The 19,234-nt window shown below is 42.6% G+C and overlaps 1 protein-coding gene across 4 annotated transcripts in view; it reads right to left on the reverse strand.

Moving 5' to 3' along the window:
• ddr1 (discoidin domain receptor tyrosine kinase 1) overlaps positions 1-10,712 on the reverse strand; it is a 35,400-nt gene extending 24,688 nt beyond the window's left edge. For all 4 annotated transcript variants that reach the window (XM_026370514.2, XM_026370512.2, XM_026370513.1 and 1 more), the window contains exon 1: positions 10,354-10,712. The gene's annotated coding sequence lies outside the window, so the exon portion shown is untranslated. The remainder of the gene's footprint in view (positions 1-10,353) is intronic.
• Positions 10,713-19,234: the final 8,522 nt, after the last annotated feature.

Raw genomic sequence — 19,234 nt, forward strand, 5'->3', positions numbered from 1 at the left:
AGCAAGAGGGAGGAAAGAAACCTCATGATAAGTGGAAGTCTGAAGTGGGAGTGACAGCTGGGAGACACAGAGAGGCCAGTCTGTCTTCCCTGTAGACCCTCTATGTTTCGGCTTCATCTCCGACTAGACTGGGACACGCCGACAGCTGACACACAGCTGTAGTGACAGAAGACTTGGGAGGAGTTGTTGAGGCAGGCGGGGAGTTGGAATGTATGGAAGCGAGGCAAACAGTAGAGTAGAGTTTACTCAAGCACAACATGGCACAAACGATGGAACAAAAACAGTGACGATATGGGTGTGTGTGTGTGTGTAAGTGTGTGTGTGTGTGTGTGTGTGTGTGTGTGTGTGTGTGTGTGTGTGTGTGATGTAGGAGGGAGGCGGTGCAGAGAGGGTGACTTATGGCCTCACTGTGTGTGTTTGCATGGGTCTGTGGGGCGCGTATATGGGCACTGAGGTGATCTCAGGGATAGACAGCCAGTGCAGCTGTCCTGAATGGGAGACACAACGCAACCGATACATGGCGCATGTGTTCCAAGAGGGGAAAAAGCAGGCAGAGAACGAGAGGCTTATATTTCTATTTTATTTGCAGAAAAGCACCCCAATTGTTCACACGAGCAAGTATGTGCCAGATGACAAAATGGTGAAATATGAGGCTTACTGGACCAAGTTGTGTGTGCAAAATCAGAGGCTGAGAATCGGATGACTGAGGCCACAAATCCCAGGCAATCACCATAACAACCACCATGATGTCAACAAACAACGTCCTTGACAGCACCTCATCTCTATTTTGTCAATGAGGAGGAAAAAGCTTTCATCTAAAACACCACAGAGGCGACGATATTACACAAACAACAAATGTTTCAGCAAGCGGGAACAAAAAGTGGCCGCAGCTATCCGAGAACATTGTTGTTGGAAAAGTCAAGTGTTGTTCAACAGCTGTGGTTAGTGTTCGGAGTGAGGGAGAAGGGCCTGCTGTGTTCTGGAGGAGGCAGCACAGCGTGCAGCCCAATCTACACTCTCACATTTTGTCTCAGCTAATCCACAAGCAGGACTAATGAATACTTATGAGCAGCTGCTGTTTCTGTCCCACAGAACGAAACACAACTGACAAGAGAAACAGGAGTCGAGAGCAGAGAGAACTTTTTTAGTTAGCAGCCATTGCATCATTAAAGACAGTTTGCCAAAGTCTCTATAATTAGATTGCTTCAGCGAAACACTGGCAACACAGCACTGGCACTGGTTTCTAGAAAGCCTGTCATGTTGAAATCAAATGTTAGCATTCATTATTCTTTCCAGCTGTATAATAAAAACAGTCCAAGTGTCAGTGACCTGAAGGATTGTTCAGGTGGTTCTGCATGTTTCAGCCCATTAACTCCAAATTCTCTACGTCTTACATCATTGCTGACCATTTTCCAAATCATATCATAACTTACTGACATCTTGGTGATTTTCTAACTTCCAGACAGACATTAATTTCAGTCTGTGTCAGGGCAGTATGAAAGCCAGCTTCCAGAGGCCTGAAACTTAAGAGACAATCAATCACATTCAATATGAAGTCACTTTTTTCTGTTACAGCTACATCAACACAGCTCCTAAACCTTCAACTTCCTACATTTCCATTTACAGTGGAATTTACACATCATTTACAAAAACCATGGTTCAATTTAAAAACAAACATAAGCGCGGTGACTCTCAGCAGGCAGTTTACAAATGTTAAATGAGAACTGTTGGAGAAGAGTTTATCAAACAGTCCAGTCTCTCGTGGTCACTCATAACTTCCATTATGTTTCCTTTGATAAATAACTAAGCACAACTGAAGCACATTGCTGCACATTGGCACTGAAAACAGATCAAGTCCATAGTTTCATCCATGTTATTCCCCTTTCTTGCTGTTTCAACTGTCAAATAAAGGTGCTCACAATGATTATGCACTAATATGCTGATATTTATAAGACACACTTAACAAAGGTCTCAAAACCATTTAAAGAAAATGGCATGATTATATAAGTCTTTAGGATTCATCCTTATGGGACCATAAAAATCTGTATAAAACGTCGTGGTAATCCGCTCTACAGTGCCGAGATATTTCAGTCTGGATGTGAGTGTGTACCTTAAGCCCCACAGCTAACCTATCTAAAAACAATCCTTGCTCTCATTTGTTTTACATGTCATGATAACTTATCTGAGTCACACAATGTGTGAGGTCACAATCGCAATCACAGCATAACATGCTGCATGAGTTAGACGTGACTAATAGCATCTGTGGGGCACAGGAGTAGTGAGCTCTTTGTTTTGGATTTCCGTCGGTGTGATAGGAAGCCGGTGCGATCGTATGCACCACTACATTCTGTGTCCTGGAGAGAGAGGCACAAATGAATCTTCAGTCTTCACCACACAGGGTGAGACTGTGCCAGCTTCAGAAACAAGGTCATTTGATGGATTTCCTGAGAACAGGATTGTTTCTGTGTGACTCAGAAACGGTGAGTGTGAAATGCTGATCCCTGCGGGGCCCCTGTTTCCTTGTTTTTACTGAAGACCCACTCCAAGGGCAAGCAAGTTATATGGCTGTACAAATGTGTTCGTAGGGGTACCTTTTATCAAAGAATTTCCTTCAGCCTACTGTGGTTAAATATTAATATGTTGTATTACTCTGTGTAATATTTCTTCCACTTTAAATGATGAAACAACTACACAACCATACTCCTCTAGTCAGTGAGGATGTAAACTAAGAAGGCTGGAGACATTTAAAGACTATTAAAACTGTAAATATGGACAGTGCACTTGTGACAATTATTTACAGTAACAGTTAGTGAAGTTTGCTGATGCACTAGTCATCAAATTGTTCAGCTGTGTCTCACAAGCTTCGTCTATTCAATAAAGTGCAAGTCATGGCTGTGGAATCTGACGTTGCTGAGTTTTAGCAGAAGTTCAGTAAACGGCAGAGAGGGATGGATGAGTCACTTACAAAGGCTAATAAGAGCTGAAAGAGAAGGCAGCAACAGTGCCTAAGTCAGTAAAACAAATTAACCAAAAACAAAAAGAAAAGAAGAAAATGTCATGTGTCTAAGGGATAACAGAAGGAGCTGGTGAATCATGATAAAGAAAGCTTGGTAAGGGCATTTTAAAATAAAACCATTTCCAGGAATATTTTACTTGTTCTGAATATCAAATGACTCATTAAGACAGCTCAGCTTTCACCTCAAAAATACCCAATTCAAAACATAACTTCCTGCTGGCACAGGCACAGCAGGACAGGATCATAAAGCAGCGCTGTGCAACAACACAGCTCGGTACAAATCGAATTCACAAGCTGGAGATGGTTTAGCAGAGAAATGCATGAGGGGAGGTTTGAGGGAAGAGCAAAATAAGAGTCCAAGAATTAATGTAATAGAAGTGGGTTCGTTAGCAAGCAGCTACAGGAAGAGCGAACTAAAGAGCGAAACTTCCATTTTTCCCTTTTTGTTGAAGCATTTATGCTGGGAAGCAGGTCGCTTCATTTCAATTGCACCACTGCTCAGGATATCTGCATGGCGGACAGAGACAAATGGCAACTGATTACCACAGGTTGTTCTGGCGAGTGAAGAATGTCTTCATCAGCAGTGGCCGCACAAACCGTATTTGTGAGTGTAGGGACAAATTGGTACACCAACCTCCACCATAACTTTTAGCTTTATTGTTTATTTTGTTGGGCACTGGAGAGGTTGGATGTGCAATTAATAGTCAGTTTTTACCAGTAGGATTGTTGATTTGTGCAGTTATTGTTGTGTGGTACAAATTATTTCCAAAAGCACAGACATGGAGTCAAGCTTAAAACACATCTTAAAAGGTAGATGATGTTCTGAATACCCACATACTATCAACCAACCAAGAGCAAGAGTCTGACAGATGTGAAGACAACTGTATCGGCAGTGTTGTTTTTTATGTATAGTTATATCCAATAAATTAGTAAGCATGATAGAGCAGCTGGCATTAGATTATCACAGGTAATCAAGGAGATCCGTATCAGAGGACAATTTGGCAGGAAAAGTGAGGATATAAATGCAGTGTAGAAACGCCAAAGACATGTTGATGAACTGTAAAATGATCTGCCAAGGTATTGTGGTGATAAATCTTTCTATTATTTAAGGGCTTCTTATTAGAAGTGTTTGTTTACATGTTGTAGAAATATGCATCATGTAAATATGTATCAGTATCAGTGTACACATTTTCTGACAAAACTGTATTTATCAACAGGCTAAATGTTGCAAATGATACCAATTAAAAAAGCATCAACTGGGGTCTTACCTTGACAAACCAGGTCTAATTGTCCAATATGTTTTCTGGAGACCAATTTTTCCAGAACTACTTCTGCATTTTGCAGCACAATATCTTTTGAGAGCTGATTTTTCCAATGTTTGTGCCAATTAAAAACTTGTCAATGTTATGCTGACAAAAAAGTTTCCAGGTTTGTCTTCTGTTAATCATCACAGAAATGAGCCACAAATCAAAACACAAAGAAAATATGTCAATGTAGCTGCAGTCCTGCAAAATGAACACAATATTTAGTCTGAGCAGTTTTTTAATTATAATAGCATTATTGTTATAGCTTCAAGTTCTGGCATCTGCAGAGGCAATCAAAAGGAATTAAGTCTGATCACATACATAAACAGCAATAACACACAACACAGAAGGAGGTGGATTGGCAGTACCATATGCAACAACAAGAACTGAGTTGAGAATGAAATGAAAAAGATGATGTCTGAAAAAACAAAACAAAACAGAAAAGCATAAAGAACCACCAAAAAAAAAGCCCACAAAGTGAAGGCCTTGTTAGCACCTCTGGCAATCAACGTGATCTTCCCACAGTCAGTGTGAATCAAAGGGTGAAAACGTCTATTCACTGCGCACGCAAAGGAAAAAAACTAGAACTGAGCGTGTGATCATTTCTTATGGGAAATTAGTTTTGACTGACAGAAACAGGAATACAGTCTTGGTTCTCAGGGTTTGAAGCTTCACACATGTCAGTGCATGTATTTAAACTGTCCTCAGCTCTTTTTGTCAATATAATCCAGCTGGAATTAGAAGAGTGTCATTTCACTTTCTAGTGAAAGCAAGTTAATAAAAGACCTTTCTCTCCTTCACTAAAAGTGAATGTGCTGCATGAAAATGAACCTTTAACCGGTACAGTGATGGAAGATTAGCTCCAAGTTTGACCTTAGTTGAAGCGTGGGTGTAAAAATCATAATGAGAATCTAGCAGATATGTGGCAGCATTAGCATTAATATGACAGTGTGGCAGCAAAGTGTACTATGTGGATCTCTGGTTCTAGTTTGACACCACGGCCTGTTTGAGAGCTGCACTGTTTTGGCAAACCACAGCCCAATTCCCTGAATTCAATTTGCACAGTCTCACTGCTACCTGTCAGAGAACAAGTAGGTAGCAGAGGGGAGGATGGGGTGACAGGAGCCAAAAAAAAAAAAAAAAAAAGAGGCATGTGACAGCACAGTGCTACTCTCACAATGGGCAGAGAAAAAAAAACAGACGCAGACAGAGACATACAAAGACAGACGGACAGAAATGGAGGAACATTCCCTCCTGTATTCGAATAAAGAGACCGAGAAGGAGGGACAAAAGCAACTCTTTGGCCTCAGCTCATCCTGTGAGCAGCTATTGAAAGAGAGAGAAGGATGGATGGAGGGAAGAAGGGAATGGAGGGGTGGCCTGAGGAGAAACAGAACACAGCAGAGCTACAGAGATCATGTCAAACAGGAATGGATTCAGTGAGACTCAGCATTTTGAGTCAAAGTGAGAAAAACCTTTCTGGCTTAACACAGCCCTCTAACAGATGTCCTCTTCTCATTTCTAATGAATGACAGCTGAGAAGAGAGAAAATCTTTTTTAGAGCCTTTTAATGTTTGGCTACTTGCAGCAAGCAAACAAAAAATATAAACTCACACAAACTAGGATCCAAAAAATGTGGGCATAAGATTAATACAAAATCTGGGCTTGGCTAATACTCCAGTCACACACACACACACACAAACACACACAGTTCACCTCTGTTAAAGCCTCAGGCACAGGCTGATACCTCTATCACACTTGCAGACCTCCTCCTCCCCCTCAGCAGAAAGAAAGCCTCCTATAAAGAGCTAAATTACACATCAACTGTTTCCTGATGCTAATGTACCCTTCCAAACCCCTTTGAGGGAAAGACAGAAAGACAGGCCCACATCTCAGTGTGGGTGTCGATGCAACTCCAATTCATCATATGAAGACATATTGAAGGAGAAGGTAACCTTTGATGTTGAACACAATTTTCCTCCATGTTCCAATAAGGTTTCAACAGCACTTACTTTGCCAGAAGCTATTAGTAATTATTAGTGGTGTGCTAAGGCACAAGAGGCACAGTGTGTGCCAGCAACTCAGGAAAAAACACCACCACAGTGTGAGGATTTGAACACAGATGAAAAAAAAAAACAGACAATAAAGAGAGGGCAAAAGGGAGAGAACTGAGCACACAGCACACTGGCTTTTAAGTTTGTGAGCGTTTCCATCTTTTATAAGGTTCGTCTTCTGTTTCCAGAAGGGATAACTTCAACTGCCAGTTGTTGACGAGACGTGTGATGGAACACGACACGACTCGCAATCGGTTTAAGCTCCCAGGACTCGGCATTAGCACCGAGGCATTGTCATCTTCTAAACAGATCATTAGCTGAACTCTGCATCATGTGTTGTGAACATACACTGAACCACACCAAAGTCTGTTTACGGATCTTGCGAAGTTCTACTGCATATGTGAACATAGTTAAATAAAGCCTTGTGTGAATCCTGGGGGAGCTGTGCCAAATCTGATGTGATGTCAGCTGAGACACTGCTTGCAGAAGACTACTAGTTTAAGAAGTAAGAAAATGTGGAGGTGTGGCGTTTACTAGACCTCTGTGGCCCACTCCTCATTTGCTTGAAACTTGGAGCTCAAGGCTATGTGAATATGGGTTGGTACCGATAGCAGCTGAATTGTAATGTGGATAATGTAGGCTCCCGATTTTTACATGGAATAATGCAAGAAATAAAAACGACAATATTACTTATTCTGCTGCTTCAGTTTCTTCTATATCTGTCAGCATTTTTTATAAACTGTCCATCAGTCTGGCAACATTCAAGAAGCAGTTGAGTGCTCTATTTTATTATTTATGTGTCATATAAAACATGTATTATAGTAGAGAAATTATACATTAAAGGTATTTCTTGCCAGGCTTTTACATGTCTTGTACTACTTTGCCACATGCTGACAGTTATTGCATGATATACATACAGTGTATGTGTTTGTTTGGGGATATATGGAGCAGCATTTCTGCAGGTTCCCAAGTTAAAATGATGCATGAAGCCAAGCTCTGAGATACCTTGATAAGATGCTGTTACAGGTTCCTTGAAGAAACCTCAGCAGCCACAATATCAGTCCAGTTTGCTTACATTGAAGCAGCAATACTGATATCTAACCGGGACAACAACGATGGGAAGAGCAAACAGATAAATGAGGAGACTCACAAGGATGATGGGAGAAGGGAGGCAGGACGAGATGGATGAGCAGAGAAAAGAGGAGGGGAGGAGGGTGTATGAAACATCCAGGGCTACTTCAAAGGGAGTGGAGAGTTAGAAGATGAAGAAGGAGAATCTGCGTTCCATGTTAGATGTAGAGCGAGAGACAGATTGCCAGAATGATCGATTTGAGGATCAAAGCTATGGTGGATGCAGGGCGGGTGGAGGGAATGGAGGGGTGGGCACAGCTCATGTGAAAGAAGGCAGGACTTTGGACATCCATAGAGAGGAAATCAACTAGAGACCCATGAAATCACAGACAACTAAAACCTAAGAACACCCTGGATCCTGCTTTGAAGTGTCACCACCCATTACATGATGAATTTGTTTCTCTGGCAGTCGTGTCAGGCCCACTCGGCATGTGACCACACATACAGCAAATGCAATTGAAAAGTCCAGCTGTCTAGACTTGAGGAGAAATTGGTTTAGGAAAACAGGGTGGACAGTGAGTCCTTCCTTCAATTGGCTTCATTTCCCATTAGAAGGGGACCGCACTGGCTGTGACTTGATTGAATTCTTCCACTGGCCTTGAGGTTCCCACTCAGTCTGTTGGGAACTAATTACGAGCAAACACAGCAATTCGTGGAGCTCCTGCCTAACGCACAACCGCTGCGAGAGAAGTCACATAAAAGACTTTTGTACTGAAAACCACCGTTATCAACACTGTGTCCTTCCATGTTAACAAGCCACATTATCAGGGGACTGTGCAAAACATACAATTGACTCTCTGTGCAGGATTTACCTTTGGGTTTTGAATTCCTGTCCACCTGCTAAAAGTATTTTCATAAAGGCGAAGGAACAGAAATACAAAGTCGCAGAGCAAGGCTGCTACAAAAACAATGAGCCCGATAGAGGACAACAGAGTGAGGTCAATGATTAACCAGACTAGACAGTGTTCCCGTTGGAGACCAGATCCTGCTTCTGTGTGTCGGTAAGCTTGTGCACAGACACGGATCTGTTTGTTTTCAATTGAAAGGCAAACTCAATAAGACAAAACTGCAAAACATCAGTTCATTTTTTTCTTCTCTTGTACATATAAACAGCTTTCCAAGACTTGTTACGGCGTCTTAAAATCTCTAAAGACTAAAACGAAACAGCTATTTCACAGACACAGAGAGAGAAATTACTTTGCTCACTCCACAGTGTGATTTGTGGAGAAATCACACTGTGCAGTTAATTTCATTTTCTCCTAAGCCTTTCAAGACAAAGACAAATCAACAACAACAACAACAACAAAAAGTTCCCCAAATGTTTGCATGCACAATAATACTCACATAACTGCTCTATCCAGCTGTTTAATAGATCTGCTCTGCTGGACTGCACAGCTGATAAAAAGCAGCTGTTCTCGTGGGACAACGTGGGAGAATTAGCAGCCAGATGCCCATTAGACGGCGATCATGCCGACCTGTGCTCATAGCAAGGGACTGTATAGCAACAGTCAGGGCTTCTCCTCACTTTATGCCCTTGCCTTGTGCTACATGCAGATGCAGAGAGGGAGGGACAAGGAGAGAAAATGCCTTTTTATTGCCTTTCTATCTATTGGCAAATACCACAGGCATCCACCCACCCACACCTCCTCTTCCCAACAGTCCGACAGTGCTACACCTCCTCAGTTTCCCTGCTCAGTTCCCCAGTCAGCAACCTACCGACACCTACTGTTATCATGTGATGGGAAAGGTGACTGCCCGCTGGACTGCACACCCACTAAAGCCGATTGTTACCCAGCCACCTCCACCTCCCTGCAAGCACAGAGGCATGCACAAACATACTGTAACAAGCTGGCAAGAGAAACGCATGCAATCACATGCTCATCTTCACTCTCCTCCTGTCAGACACAAATAAACAAGAGACAAATGGAGGAGCTGCAGCTTCCAGATGAACTTTTACGTGGCTTCTGCCCCATGAGAACCACTTATTACAGTGCATGATAGGCTCAATCTCACCACACCTTTCTTTTAGTTGCAGAAAACACAAAATGAATGTTCTTTTCAAAGTAAAAACACTAGCTGCTGATTTCAGGTTTGGTGCGGGTCACTCATTTACTCCTCAGGTAAATGAGTTTCAGGCCACAGGTGAATGAAACCACAGTGGATTGTCTTCCTGGAGGTCTCTGCCAGGCTGTGGGGTCACAGAGTTAATGGCTGATGTGATGATGTTTGGAGGTGGTCCTTAACATTGCACATTTTACTGAACGATTTGTCAGAGCAGCTGCAGTTTCACATCACATCACAAGGAGAATTGGTCGCATTCACTTGAGCAAGCAAGAAGAGAAGGTTTTAACAGGCTGTGAACGAAGTTTAAGAACTTAACAAACCAGTGTTAACAGTTTGTGGTCATGTGTCTGGGTGATGGTTTGAAATGATGAAGGGCAGGATGAAGATAAATGTGAAGTCACACATATGGACTGAGTAGGTATTTATTGTTGCCAAGGACCTACATGTAACCAGATGTTGCAATAACTCCAGACCATGATGTTCACTGTCGGAATATTTCAGCCACGCAGTCCGTAAATGCCCCACAAACGTGCAGAGACGCGGCGCAACGTTACACCACATTTGCGCTTCCCAACAGTCTGTGGCTGGTGTCCAGAGCCGCCGTGGCCGCCTCACAACGAGACTTATAGACGCCAAGCCACGGTGAGAGGCAGACAGACACACAGACAGACGGACAGACAGGCAGGCAGGCAGCTGTAAATATCCTCTGCAATATTAGTATAGCCGCTTATTATGGAGTAAAGTGAGAGGAGACACGCGTGGAGCAAAGAGAGTCCAGACTTACCTAAAACACACGAAGAAGTGCGCTTTGATGGCAATCCAAACTTTGAGAAGAAAATCTGGACCAAACACCTGTGATTAGCTCGGAACAACACGCGTCCTCTGAACAATCCAAGCTGAGCTCCGGCGCAGTTGGTGCGCTCAGTAAACGACCTCTGCCAAAACTCCGAAAACAACCAGAGACTCCTGTGCGCCTGAACGCACCGACTGATTTCGCACCAGCAGCCGGTGTTTAACGCAACCACACAGAGATGAATAGTTGTAAGACTTGCTGACAATGAGGGGGAAACATCAAATAACAGCGAGAGAGCGTCCAGCTTCCCTGCGTCCCTGCGTCTCTGCGTCTCTCCCCCTCACTCACTCCCTCACTCGCTTCAGCCTCAGTCCGGGCTCCGCAGCCGGGGCCGGCAGGCGCCACCAGGTGCTCATTTACATAACTGCACCGGCTGCGTCCAATCACAACTCCGAGCAAGGTGTCTGATTGAATATTCGAGTAGGCAGCTCGTCCAATCAGAGCCTCCTGTGGGCGGGCGCTGAGTCCTCCACAGTACAAAGTCAGCGTGGAGCGTTTGGGGGCGATGGGAGTTTCTTTGTTACTGCAACGCTGAGATTTAGAGAATATGACAGATGATACAAAAGCTCGTTGTTCTTTCACCCTTTTAACCCCTTTGCATGTAGGAAAATATTGCTTCACTGATTTATTAGGGAGTAACATAAACTTGAAAACTGCTTGAATTATCTGTTCTGCCTCTCAGTGTCACATATGACCATTTAATGGAGACCCACAGCAGAGTCCGTACCTCTAAAGGAAACTTTATTACAGAGTGTTGGTGTAACTGTATACTATTACTGTCCCCGGGCTGTAATGACTCAGATCGAATGGTTCGCAGTAAAACACGGCAGCACTTGGATCACAGAAGTTGTTGGTATGGAGCCCTGAGGCGAGCCAGGAGTCCATGGGAATCCACGGTTTTAAAGAGCAGAGCTTCTGTATGTGCATCAAAAGTTGAATTATTCAGACAGAGACAGCCTGAGCGGCAGATACAGTATGTGTTGGTACTTGTCGACAGAGAGAAGAAAAACTTTAGCTGGCGCTCAATCATCAACAAGGGAAAAATGAAGGTCATTAAACACACTGAGCTCCACCTTGGGTAAACAGAGAAGAGCAAGCGATACACTCTGCTCTCTACCATTACCTTTCTGTGTATCTCAGTGTTTACGTCTGCATGTGCACATTTTATCTAGTGAACGCCTTGAAATGAGACAGTTTTGTCAATAAATGAAATGTTTTTGACCGAAATGAAAATAGCACAGAGAGACATACATGTCATGCAGAGATTTACAATACAGTCACTTAAGGACTGTTCGTTCCAGTGGAACTCATACTTCTGTGTACTCTGCTGAACTAGTGACTACATGTAGTTGTTTTAAAATATGATGCAACTTCATAGATTGAAGTACCCGTCAGTATAAAGCAACAACAGCTCCACTTTAACACCACTACTCTTCTACAATATGCAAATACTGCTCAATTGATAGTTATCAACACTGAGGATTTATAAATGTGTACTTTCACTTGAGTAATGATTGGACTGCACAGATTTTACTAGTTATAAAGAGTGGTATTGCTACTTAAGTTGATGCTCTGAATAAATTTTCCACTCCTGATGCAACGCATTTGATTTTAATGCAAGAGATGAGTGTGTCGTAATGCAACGTAAAATATAATCAAATATGATAAGAAAAAAAAAAAGCAACACAAAAGCAACATGAGCTGCATGCGGATGCACACGGTAATAGTTTCTAGTGTATGTCAGTCAATTCTCAGTAGCTACCATTGATTTCTAGCTTGGCTTTTTCCTCTATTTCAGCTCCACTGAGTCACCCTTTACCCCAACACACAGCCTCCACACTGCCACCCTCACCCCATTTGCACTCGCTCTCTCTTTCTTCCAGTTTCTTTGTGTTTATACTAGACTTTAGCTGGACTTTCATCTGGCCTGGCCTCGTTCTCTCTGCATATTATTAACATTCTCTCACCACTTTTTGATTCAGAGCTAAACCAAAACGCCTTCTCTCTCTCTCTCTTGCTCTTTATCTGTGTATGTGTGTTTAATGGTTAAGCTTCCCTCCCTCTGTCCTTTATATTAAACACAACCTTGTCATTACTGTTTTCTCTCTGTTGATCCACACTGCTATTACAATTTATTAATGCTTTCCGTTTCTCTGGAGTCTGTTTTGTGCAGGCATTGGTTTACTTTCTAAACTCTGCTTTTCAATTTTGAACAAATGAAAAGTGATGACGTTCAAATTAAAGGGACCAGGAAGAAATCATAGTGCATGTTTGAGTTATTATCCATGCTGTTCACCAATGAAATGTTAAATTATTCCCAGAAATTATCCTGCTGATGAGAGCAGTAATTCCCCTCTCTTGTTCTTTCGCTCCCCAGAGCCTCCTCTTTCTCTCTTCAGCCTTTTCTGTTGCACACATCGTCCAACCGGCTGTGCTTTGTTCGTTGTCCAGGCAACTGCAAATCCCGCGGTAGAAATTATGACCTTTTTCAACATTATTTCCTTTCTACCCCATGCCTCCTCACTCCTTTTTGTGTCTCATTTTCTCGTTGCCCTGATGCTTTTTCATATTTTTTCTTCCTTTTTAATGAAATATGCTCAGTTCCTCTGCAGGGTTTCAGTTTGTTGTCACAAAACCCCATTTCCTCCCTCTCCACTCATTTTCGCTTTGAATGAAAACCAGTGGAGCATAAAAAAGCAGGTCTGATCCTGTGAGGAATTCACTTGGTGCAAGAGGGACGAACACGAAACGAAGAAGAAAGAGAGAGGGAGAGAGAAGTTCATATTGTGCTGCACTTATGAGTCAGCAAGGACAAAGAAGCACTTGGTGCAATAGGTATAGAAAGATAAAAAAAAAGTGGAAAGAATGAGTTTCCTAAAATATCAGTGGTCTGTCAAGAAGAAGAAAGGTGGGTTTCAACCGAAAGAAAAGTGTGTTAAAAGTTAAAAGAAAGTTTTTACTTTTCAAAAAGGTGATTGCTTTCAGCAGAAAATTACCATTTTCATCGAAAGCTTCTATTCAGGAGGGATGACAGATGATCTATAGCCTGTCATTGTGAATACACGGCTTAGATTTATCACCTCTCAGACATTACTTTAGTACAAAAAAAAAAAAAAAAAAAGCACACATACACACACAAACATCTAGATTAGAAATGGAAGTGTTCAATTCAAATGCATTTCATGGGAAAGCACACACCCTCACACACACACAGACGCAGGCAGCCTGTCCACCCCCTGTCGTGGTCTGACAGCTGTGCAGGACTGCAGGATTCAGACAACTCAGATCAGTTGCAGAATGTGAAGCTTGCAGTATGTTCGGATCTGGCATAAAACCACATACCAAGAATTCTACCTTCTGAAACATCCCGCCTGTCTATTTCACAGGGAATATCCCAAACTAGTGAATGTCTCAGGTTTGAAGTGGTCAACAGAAAACCCCCAGAGGGCTCCACGGCTCCATTTACCATAAAACACTCCCTCTTTTTTTACATTCATGTGTGACTTCAGGTCCATGTTTGCTTTATTAAACACGTATGCATGTGTGAGATGTGTCTGTCTGTGTAAATGTTCGATTTCACATGCACCCCTGTGTTTCCACCCTAATGCCTGTTTACTCCAACTCATCTGTGTTCTGTCAGTATCAGTGTCACAGGCCTTAGGCAGGTTGCACTTGATTGGCCCCTGGAGAGGATCTGGGATTGTGAAGGTGTTGGGGGTTGCAGGGTCAGAGTCTGTTCCAGAGGGAGGTCCCTGGTTCACTGTAGACTTCGGAGCCCTGGAGCTCTCAACTTTAGGACTTCAGTAAGAGGAATGGAGGTGTCAGCTCACAGCGTTAGACGAATAGTCACAGGATCATCAAAGTTATAACTGTTTCTCCTCAGGCCAACATGTCTGCACCAATATTTATGGCAATACCATACAGTTAGAGAGATATTTCACACGAAACCTCAAAGAAAAAAAAAAAAAAAAAGCTTATCAAGATCATGTGGGAACCATGAAAATCTGTACAACATTTTGCACCAATCCAGCTCATGGATTCTGAGATATTTCGCAGGTGAAGTGAAAATGTTGACCCCCTGTATTTCTACCACATATATCTGCACAAAATTGTAATGGCAATGAACCCAGTAGTTGTTTAGATTGTTGTGGATCAAAGTAGTAGACTGATGATATCAACCACTTCTAGCGTCTGATCTGTTTCCGTTCCTGAACCCTGATCCCTGCGTGACTAAAAGCGTGTACTGCACATCATGTCTTAATTTAAAGTGATGATTCAGGCTTTTGAAGTCTTATCATTCTGTCCAAAAGGACCTGTTGCTTAGAATCCTTTCTGGACTTAGACCAAAACAAAGTACTTTTACTCTTATTTATTTGTTTATTTTTGTTTCTGGCTCACTCTATGCCGTCTCTCGTCAAGATATTCAGGTATCTCCTGGTAAAATCCAATACTGCCCGGAGTGTCCTTGCGATCGTGCAGCTGGATGTGTGTGAAGTGCAATGAGCTCAGTGTTGTCAGGGGAATGTGGGGAGAAAGGGTGAGGTGGGTGAGAGGATGGGGAGGAGCTGGGATTGTCGGGCGTTGGTGGGGGTGAGCGCTCCAGATGACCTCTCACATAGTCAGGAGTCCCTGGAGACCCTCTCAGCTGTAGCGGCGCACTTGTGCCTCCTTTTCCTAATGGCTGGAAGAGTTAAAGGGAGAGAGAGAGGGGGCGGTGGGGGGGCAGACTCTCTTTGGGTGTTAGGTTTCTCTCCCCCTTCAGAAATCCCCTGCTATTCATCTGTACACATACACATACACAGGTCTGACAGTGTGGGGGACTACAGCCTCTGCTATGGCATTTGGGAGGCTCCTTTACAACTGTTGCGCCCTGTTCAAACTGTCACTCCAGCTCTCCCCTCTAGTGTTTTACTCGCCTCTTTCTCCCCCCCTTCCCTCCCTGCTCTCCTCACCTGTCTGAGCCAACCCCACTGAATGAATGGCCTCCCGTTCTTTACCAATCTCTCTGCGCTGCTAACAATAGTGCTTTGGGAACTATTCTCCATAACCACCATCGGATGTGCTCTGATCTGCTTTGTCTGGCCCTCCACCCTACTGTCTTTACCAATTACACGTTTAGCCTTTCCACACCCCTGCTCAAACAGTAGTTGAACTTGGCTGATCGCTCCCTCAAACAACCATGTCATGTTCCCAGGGCCTGTTTGTGTGTAATAACATATAATTATAGCTATCCTTTAATTAATATTCAAATTGTTCAAATCTCAAAGGAGAAACAAAACTCGGCTAATTTACTGGAGTAATTTTGAACATCGTGCCTGAGGTCTTTATTACCATGGTAACCTAGGTCTGATCTGCTTCCCGTCTCCATTCCTGGATCTCAAACGCTCCCTCCCTTTTTTTTTTTTTAAACTTTCAGACAGACTGTTGCTGGCTCCTTCCAGCGAGAGTGAATGTTGTGGCGGCGTGGACGGGGTGGGTGTTTGGATGGGGAAGGTAAAGAGGAGGGTGAGTGGGGAAGATTCAGCAAATGAGTGCCATTGCAATGTAGTGAGAGGTGGTACTAAAAATACCTATTGACACACGGGCCCCAACTCACAAACAGGGCCGCAGACAAACACACAATCACTACAGAGATGTCATTGAGGAAGAGAAGTGCACACTCAACAGCAGTGTATCAATAAAAGTATGTAAAGTCTGTTTACAATGTAGTTGATCTATAAAATACCGAATCCCTCAGAGCTTGCATTGGCAGTGCTTTGTGTTTTGGAGCGCTCTATGGCAAACAGAGAGCAGGCCCTTTCCACACTCAGGTCCTCTGAACAAACAAACCCAGCTGCCATATTGTGACCCTCTGCAGGAGGAATATGGGAAAGCTGCTCTGTACACATCGTGTTGAATGCTCGCTGTGGCAAATATTGTTCCAGAGTTTACCCCACGCTGACGTACTGCTGGAACAGTTTGCTGACCGTTGATCACCTGAAGAAAAGATGAGTGTGTGTCTGTTTTCTATTGTGCTTGGCTGTTAACCGATGTAATTTGACACAGTTATTAAAAACAGGGGCACAGTGGACAAAGCTTTGAGTTATGTTTTTTGTACGTTTGATGCTCTCTTACCTTTCATATTGTAAAATATGGGTGTGGTATGTTCTTCTGTGACAATGTGTTTGCTGCCCTGTAGAGATGAACCTATTTATACTGTCTACACATCTCGAGTAACTAAAGAAATTTGACCTGAAGGAGCCTTAAAATGAGTTTTGCTGCTGATGCATTGATGCATAAGCAGCATTTTATAAAACAGCACATTACAGTGAAGTGGCTGAGTCTGTTGTTTCCCAACCTCTGGTCTGGCACATTCCATAGATTTACAAGACACAACCTAAGAGACTGTGAGATGCTTACTGAGTAAAAAAGAAGAAAAGGTTCTGCTTTACAAATGAGTCGGATTGTTTTTGGACTTGCCTCTCTCTTTTTTGTGTCTGTTACAGTTTGGATCGTTTTACTTTGAACAGTTCCTTAAATTAAAGTTAGTACTTTCTCAAAGGGGATTGTTGGGGTTGTCTCTTTAAATAACTCTGTAAGGTTTTAACCTTAATATGTGAAGTGCTTTGAGATGCTGCTGCTGAGATTCAGCTCAGCTCTATATAGAGAAAACTAAATTGAATTGAATTGAACCCTCTGAGACGTTCAGAGGGAAAACATCTGAAAAATGATGAAGGTCTTAACCAGGCACTTCTTTGTTGCAATGAGTCCTCATGCAGGACCACTAGTTTAATCTTAAACAATAAAAAATAGTTAATTTAAGTAAATCTATATTCAAAACTGTACTTACAGCACTTGATTAAATATGGAGAAACCAGTGAGAGAAGAAGCAAAGGAGGATACTAAGGCCTCGCCACCCCCCACAGAGCTGCTGGAGAACAAGGATGCCGACTAGGGAACAACTGCCCGAGCTGTAAATCAGTGTGTATGTGTGTGTGTGAGGTCTCTGTATATAAGCAAAATGTGTGTGTGGCTCTGCTAACATACCAGCAGAAGACTATCTGTAGCAACTTCACCTACAGTACTGTATCTCTAAAGTGCAGGGACAGTGGAAACTGTCTAACAGGAGTAACCTCCACTGTTTCTGCATGTACCCACAGAACAGTTGGTGACACACCTTAAGGCGATAAAGCCGAACAAGGCTGTAATATCACGTAACACATAATTCACATACCCACTTTTAACACCGCAAATGAGAAGTCTGTGCACAATCTGCTCAGTGCACCTGACTATTAACTGCAGCAGGACTCATACTAATACAGGCCTTGATAGCCCTCTAGTGACCACATCAGTGAAGCTGCCAGCGGAGATATAGAACTATAACTTAGTATAATGAGACTTACTTCAGTTTGGTTGTTTCTATAAAGCCAACTGGGACATTTGTGGCTATTGTTGTTCTTCCTCATCTTGACAGCTTTTTACAACTTTCAATTGCATCAATATGTCACCTGTGCATGTGTGTTTCTGCAGCACCCGGGGGACCATATAAAAAGGTTAATGTGTTTTGGTTTTTTGCTCTGCTTTTGCTCCAGCTCTCATATGATGCAATGTATTACTCGTGGGTTTTAAACACTTTAGGGTGAAGTGGGGAGCATGAATGGGAGAGGCAGAGAGGAAGGTGGGAACAGGCCAGGTGTCCCCACAACAACCTGAGTGCGTCATGAGAAAGTTCTCCGACCCTGAAAAAAAAGCTAAAAGATCAAATTCAAACCACATGGGCACGGCTGGCGTGACCAATACTGGCAGCAGAGACATTTAACACATCAGAATTTAATTAACAGTTTTGAGTTTTATGGTGTCATGCTCCAGTAAATCTGGGGTCTTTGTCTGGCTGTAATTACTGCCATACAGGTTTGAGGGTCACGACATAGCTGGAGTTCTAGCTGGGGAAATTAAGCAGATCATGGCTGCAACTTTGAATCGGAAACAGTTCCAGATGATTCCTCTCTTCCCTCTTCAGAGTGTATCTAGTCAGCAAATAGCATCTCATCTACCATACAAGTTGGCACAGAATGCAAATTATGCTTAATGAGGGGATTTCCACCCACTTCTATCCCGTAAATAATGATTATGGCAGTTCTCAACGGTGATTATCATCATACCGTCTCAGCTTGCTCGTGAGTGGTGCCCAATGGGTCATGATAAACATAATGAGATAATAGCGGCAGCTAGATTTACTCTGACAAGAGGATTCGATGGGCGTCAAAAGCGTGAATGATTTGACAAAAGCTGTCAGTAAAATCACCTCCTGACAGTAACAAATGGTACTCGAATGGGGCATAAATCTCAGGGATATATTTCAAATTTTTAATAGACGACTATGGAAATTGTTTTATTACAAACTGGGAGAGTTGATGATTTATTCCACATTTTTCACAGTTAATAAAAGCAGTGGCACAGTGGACAAACGCTCAGTTATGTTTTTATTGTCTAAGCCACTCTCTTCTTCCCAAGCATTTCCTGTGTTATTCGATGTACTCATGTAAGACACAGTGGAATGAAATTGAAAATCTGAAGTGTTTTGATAAACAAACACAATTATAATAAAAGCAGACTCATAACAAGATGCTTCCACTGCAGCAGATTTTCAAGATTGTTGTTTTTCATCTTTGCTCTTCAGGGATCAGATGTCTCCTAAGAGGACAAATAAATCACATACTGTAATTTTCAAGGATTTGTTATGTTGAAGAATGGGATTCTTCAAATAGTTTCTTTCAACTTGATTTATACTGGCACTGCAGCAACTAATAGTTTCTAATATTTTACCTCCTAC

Source organism: Anabas testudineus, chromosome 16 (assembly GCF_900324465.2).
Source record: "Anabas testudineus chromosome 16, fAnaTes1.2, whole genome shotgun sequence".
NCBI lineage: Eukaryota > Metazoa > Chordata > Actinopteri > Anabantiformes > Anabantidae > Anabas > Anabas testudineus.